A 7,500-nucleotide genomic window follows, 5' to 3' on the forward strand; every position below is an offset into this window, starting at 1 on the left:
ATTCGCCCCTTTTTACAGACCGGTTACAGTTATTGGCATCATATTTTCCGCAAATTCTTGCCATCAGCATATAAAATGCGGCATTTTTCTCTCTTTTTGAAAGTGAGTTTGCCTCCATGAACTTTCGCACGGAATGTATTTGGTTCACGGAGCAGTTGCTGTAGCTCTTGTTGTTCCTACTTCGGTCTTTGTTGTCGGGACTGCTATTCTGTGACTGGAAAGGGAATTCAAAACATAAAAACAGAAAAAAAAGAGAAAGGGACGCATTAAGGAAGGTGTGTCACTTGTGAAACTGGTAAGGACGGTTTTTGGGCACATTTTTTTTTCTTTTTCCTATCGTAGAAATGTCAAGTTCTAATAAATAAAAAAATCTGGTAAAGTTAATGAATAAGTCGTTAAACTGCCAGTGTCCCAATTCTTCACACCATCCTTTATTGACACAATTAATTTAGTTATAGATATAAACCCTAAAATATATGTTTCAATCTGGTTAATAACAAGAAATTTATACAGTATATATAATGATATGTATACCTTGAATGTAGTTTATTTATGTCTCTGAATGTTATTTCGTGCATATTTTCAAGTAAAACCAAACAAATATTGAGAAAATATATGCATAATGAAACGTGTAAACAAAGTGATCCACACAAAAAATAATTTCTCGTATATAAGGTTTTCCTTTTTCTGCGCAGAGACCTCGAGATATATATGTACAGCAGCATTCATGATTTATACTTTTTTTTCAAGAAACTAATGCGATTATATTTTCAACAGTGTAACTCGTTACTTTGACGTGCCTAAGTACAAACACAATTTGCATTCTTATCTTGAAATGCTATATTCGCCAAAGATTTGAAACAAGGGATTTGTGTCGTATTAATAATTAGCAAATCTTTCACATCTTCAGCGGACAATGAAATGAACCTCTCTGCTGCAGCCTTCAAACAACTACCGTGTATTTGCCGTCCTAGCATGACAATTTAAGTCAGTTCGATCTAGTGGAGTTTTGACCAATTTTAACTAATTTTCACTACTAAAGGAAATGCGGTACCTCGTAGGAAGGTAGTTTCATTAGTGCACCTCACGGGGTACACTGTAAGCATTACTAAAGGTTCTTTGCAACGTCCCTTCGGCTCCTAGCTGCAACCCCTTTCATTCATTTTACTCTACCTCCATTCATATCTTTCTTCCATCATGCTATCCACCCTTTCCTAACAATTCTTTCAAAGTGTAACTGCGTGGTTTTCCTCCTGTTACACCTTTCAAACCTACCTATTCTCAATTTCCTTTACACCGCTGAATGACTTCATGGATACCAGTGGTAAACTCTATATCCCATTCCATTCCTACTTCAATATGTAAGGAATTTGAACCATCAAGGATCGTCAGTGGTAAGATACAAAATCCGGTCATCAATCAAATTCTCGTTGAATAACTTGCCTAGCGATGATTTCGACTGGGTTGTTAAATTTTAATTGACAGAAAATATTATTGGCAACAAAAGGTATACTTATCAATACCTAACTGGCTGTCCTTGTAGTCTCGTTTGACCTCTAATTGACAATCACTATTTCTTTTTGAACCCGTCCGTCAATGGTAAAGACAAGCAATAATTGCCTGAATAAACTTAATAAACTTTTGATGAAATGAAAACACGGGACGCTTGGTTACCTCAGAATTCCTCAGCGATAACGACCCCATTGAAGGCTTCGGTTTTTGTTTGTTTGTTTGTATGGTGTTTTTATTCAGCAAAGGGACCAACGGCTTTACGTGACTTCCGAACCACGTCGAGAGTGAACTTCTATCACCAGAAATACTCATCTATAAAATCTCCTTGAAATGTCCGAGAATGGAACTCGCGGCCACCAAGGTGGCAGGCCAAGACCATACCGATCACGCCACTGAGGCCCTTTGAAGGCTTCGGTGTCTGATATTCATGATATATCACTTATTATAGTATTTCTATATCTTTACGCTCCATTAACGACCCATCTTCGCAGGCTCTGAACAAATTCCATTGGACTAGGATACTAACATATCCCTTATTACATTATTGTAATAAACCCGTATTAATCTAAATCAAGAAATTCAAAGTGATGCATGCTATAACGCCATTTGCTTGAAATTTTTTAAGTGAATTATTATTATATTATGATATATATATATATTATACATATATATATATATATATATATAATATTACACACATATATAAATATATATATATATATATATATATATATATATATATATATATATATATATATTTTATAGACAAGCAACAACTTTAGATGTTTATTTTCGCGGATTTCACATATGAGCAATCACAGTACTCTGTTATAGACAAGAAAGAATGCGTTTGCAAGCATGAATAAACTGCCATTTCATATGGATTGAAAAACTCCCTTTTTTGAAGATGTAAAAAATGGTAGACAGTAAAAACATCAACTACTGACGCCTTCTTTTCAGAAAATAGGGACCCAGAAATAAGGGAATGAAGAGTTGGCTGAAAGGTAGAGACAATTGGTGTGGAAGCCATGCATCTAAATGCTATTTAGACAGAGAGAGAGAGAGAGAGAGAGAGAGAGAGAGAGAGAGAGAGAGAGAATGGGGTGGAGGGGTTTGCTCGGGGGGCAGTACTGGGAGAGGAGGGGGTCAGAAACGGCCTATGTCAATACTCCTTGTACTTCAACAGACTTTTTGCTATCTTTTGGGAATCGTGAAGACCTCTTCCCGGCCTTTATTGCCTGCCAGAGTGGAAGGTGGCTGTTGCAAGGGTGAAATGGAACAGAAAAGGTAGAACCATCCAGAAAAAACTTCAGCAGGGTAAGATAGTGCGATGTACGCGCTTAAAAGGCCCTTCACGGAAGTTATTAGGCGCCATGGAAAGAAAATTAAGACACGAATAGGTGTCAGCCAAGTTAGTAACAGTAAAGAAGGCGCCGTCTTACCCATTATTCAGGTAACTAGCAGACCAATTTGGATGTTCAATTTACGGGAAAAGATTAAAAAATCATAACTGTACGAGTTGAAAGGTTCATAACAAACATAAATCAATCTTGATGAAGGGAACATCAAACATGCTACATGTGTGTAATGAATTTACACACACACACAAATATATATATATATATATATATGTATATATATATATATATATATATATATATATATATATATATATATATATATATATATATATATATATATATATGTATATATATACATACATACACACACGTTATATATAAATATATATAGTATGTGTGTGTGTATGTAGAAATAATACCATTCGTACGTGATACCGTAAAAAGAAACTCCATCGAAAACAGAGACAAACTAAATTTTGTTTAGACGGAAACTAACGAACAACTGAATGTAAAATAAATGAATAAATAAATAAAAAATATAGGAAAAAATAGGAAAAAAATAACTGGGAATAGGGAAAAGAAATTACAAAGAGGACAGAACGAAAAAATTAACAAAGTAACTTACAAATGAACTACTGATTTTTACATGACAATTGTGAGGTCTTTCAAACGAGTAGTAGTGAAAAATAACAGATCATAAGACTAACAGTGAACGAATAAGAGGCCATACAACTAACACTGAACAAATAACAGATTGTGCGACAGATTCAGCACCAGCTAATACTGGACCGAGGAAGCCGATACCAAGCAAATGTTCAGTAAGGAAACCCCGTTCAGATGGGTCTCCCTGAGTGTAGGAGCAGTGGGGCTGTAAGATAGCCTCAGCTTCTCGTAACAAGTAGAATAAAGACGAAGTAGCCCGGAGTTTCACAGCAACCTTACCGTGCCCTGCCTTCTTATGTTATCAATGAAAATATTGAGAAGAATGACGTAATATACTGTATTTCAGAAACATTCAGATGTATTCCACATAGGAGAATGGAAATAGTTTATCTCAAAACATGCCCGACAATTTCGTCCTCCAATGGACCTCTTCTTGGAGCGTTTATTAAGAGGTCCATTGAAGGACGAAACTGTTAGGCATTTTCTAAGATAAACCATTTTCATTTTCCTATGTGGAATACAACTGAATTACCATATCATTGTGCCTAAGAAGATTACCAGTACTTTCAGATACATTGAAGGAAAGGGTGATTTTAAATATCATCCTTAACCGGAATATCAAAAGGTATAAAGACATTCTATGATGAATCGAGGACTTCAAGTAAACGAAAGGACTTCAAGTAAGCGAAAGGACTTCAAGTAAAAGAAAGGACTTCAAGTAAACGAAAGGACTTCAAGTAAACGAAAGGACTTCAAGTAAACGAAAGGACTTCAAGTAAAAGAAAGGACTTCAAGTAAATGAAAGAACTTCAAGTAAAATAAAGGACTTCAAGTAAACGAAAGGACTTCAAGTAAAAGAAGGGACTTCAAGTAAACGAAAGGACATCAAGTAAACGAAAAGACTTAGAGCGTAAAATAAATGAGAGAAAAAAAAAAACTAAATAATCAGTTTAACTGCATACCACATTTCCACGCGTCTCTAATTATCCTGACAAAAGGCCCCGTAGAAAAAGTCATCCAATTCTTCACTCTGTTAGACAGGACAAACCGCATTGAATACGATTATCCTGATTAAGAGAAAACCGCACGTCCAAGATCCATTCCATATTCACTCAAAAATGGAAATCGTTCGCATAATGCCATATGAATTTCGTTTGGCTTCCGGCTCGCTCTGTGGAAACAAGAGGGATATCGCAGAGTGAAATTTACTTCCATTCTCTTTCTTTTTAGATTTCATTACGCTTTAGAAGCCCAAGCAATTTCAATTCCACGAGATCTTCTTTAATTTACAGAAACTGATATGACCTCCTTTCGAATGGTATTTTTTATCAAGACTTAAACATTTTTATTAAGTTGTTCACTCACTTCAGTGTTTCACACTATTTTCGTAGAACATTTCATATATTATGAAAGGAACTACAGCGTAGCATTTGAAAAGATACAGCAACTCTAGAGAGAAATTAGGGAACATTTTGTTCATGAGCTCGAAGATTTATCCTTTTTCTATCAGCAAACTATATAGTAAAATGGCCTAATAACAAGATAACAAATATAAGAATCTTCAGTTCGCAATTGGGATTATTTTTAGAGGGTGGTGTACAATCTCAGTAGTCATTACTCGATAATGATGATAAGGATTTACCCTTGGATATTGTTCATTTTCTATTTAGGTTAAAGCCCAATATACTGATACTTGTGTCAATTCTACTTTATCCATTTTTTTAACAGCGCCATTTTTATCTAATCATCCTCGCATTTGAATATTTGACCATTTAACCTTGTTTTTTTTCTGTAACAACGGTAGCCATGGAGGCTTTGAAGACATTAAAGTGACAAGGCGTGATCCGACCTCCAGCTTACTCGGGGGCACATAGTCAAATAGCTTGCTGTTTCGCTAACGAAAATTTCAATAAATTCTCTATATCTTATTAGAAATAATTTATCTGTACTGTTTAACATGCACATTATTTATTTTTTACATATTCATACAAATAAATAAATCATAAATATCGTATCCTAATATTCCTGCATCTTTAACTCAATGCAAAACATCTTTTTCAGACCTTTTTAGGCTTTTCCATGGGGCTTTCCTACCTCCTCAACAAGAACAACAACAACAAAGTACTAGTGTGTAGGCTCACACCCCGAGTAAGCGAAAATTTCCATTTAAACAGTTCAGACGAAAACCTTCAGATATTTCCCATAATATGGATATCTCCAGATATTACTAATTAGCTAGACGAAATTCCTTATAGGAAAAAAAAAAAAAACAGTCATCAAAATCTTCACTGTATTAGACAGGACAAAGAGGATTAAAAATGATTATTCTGATTACGAGAAAACCTCGCGTCCCAGAGCTATTCCATCTCCGCCCAGAAATTGAAATCGTTCTCCTGATGCCTTCTGAATTTCGCTTGGAATATCGCAGGACAAAATTTATCGCTTACTCGGGGAGTAAGCCTACAAACTCCTTTTTGTTGTTCTTGTTGGGTAGGAAAGCCTAAAAAGGTCTGAAAAGGGCGTTTCGGGTTGAGGTAAAGATACAGGAATTATAGGATTGGTTATTTCTAATCTATTTGAATGAAAATGCAAAAAAAAAAAAAAAAAAAAAAAAAATAATAATAATGCGCATGTTAATCGGTTCAGGAAAATTATTTCTAATAAAATATAGATATTTATTTTAATTTTCGTTGGTGAAACAACGCTCTATTTGACTGTAGATTTTAGCACGGGCCTCGAGTAAGCTTGAGGTCTGATCACGTCTTGTTCTATTTCTTGAAACTTCTTCTGTTAGGCTGAATTTAGTTTTTAGGGGTCTATCAGCTTTCTTGCAAAATTTTTATCATATTAATTCCCAGGTATTAATTTTTTAATGCTGTTTTATATCATGCCATGCATAATTATAAGTTTTTCTTTTCTTATTTTTTTAGGTTTAATATACTCTTTAATTTTTTTGGTCAAAATTCCTATCGATATTAATTACCAGGTATTCTTTATTTATCGATATTTCATATCATACCGTGCTTAATTACAAAGTTTTTTCCAATTCCTTAGGTTTAATTACTTTTTAGGAGTCCAAATTTTTTTTTTACTTTTTAAACTTTTTTTAATTATTAACTTATCCCTATTAATTACCAAGTATTCTTTTCTTAAGTTTTTTTTATGGTACCTTATATCATACTGTGCTTAATTACAAAATATTTTTTTAGCATTTTACAAATCGCATTTTTTCATTAAACGTCAAAAAATCAATCTTGATATTTAGTTTTCCAAATATCTCAAAACGTGTGACATATGTGTAGTAGCAGGTGACTGATTATATCATACAGTCAATTCCTTAGGGTGACATATATCAAGAAGGTGAAAGTGTCCTAAAGAAAGATTCATAAGCACATATTAACAGAGCTTCATCATTTTCCATTTTAAAAGAAGCTAAGCAAAGAAAGGGTAGTCTTCGACGAGATATGACAGTGTCACGAAACCAACAATCTTTTTACTTATTTTTTTAAGTGTAACTGAGATACTTGGCCTTTTTATATAATCATGTATACAAGAATTTTCAGACGTACTGCAGCCCTATACTATAAACACGAAATCTACAACTGTCAAGCTAAATAATATGCAGACGAGTGTGCTTCTAGAAACAGCGAACATAGTGAGAAATGTGATGGACTCCAAAGGAGGCAGGATGCAACCCGGAACCCCGCACGGTAAATACCACCCAGTCAAATTGGAGGATAAATAGAAAAAATAAATAAAAATGAGATAATAATAATAATAATAATAATAATAATAATAATAATAATAATAATAATAATAATAATAATAATAATAATAATAGCAGAGGTTAATATCAGGAGAGGGATCTTCCAGGGCGACTCACTGTCCCCACTACTCTTCGTAGTAGCCATGATTCCCATGACAAAAGTACTACAGAAGATGGATGCCGGGTACCAACTCAAGA

Source organism: Macrobrachium nipponense, chromosome 14, assembly GCF_015104395.2.
Source record: "Macrobrachium nipponense isolate FS-2020 chromosome 14, ASM1510439v2, whole genome shotgun sequence".
NCBI lineage: Eukaryota > Metazoa > Arthropoda > Malacostraca > Decapoda > Palaemonidae > Macrobrachium > Macrobrachium nipponense.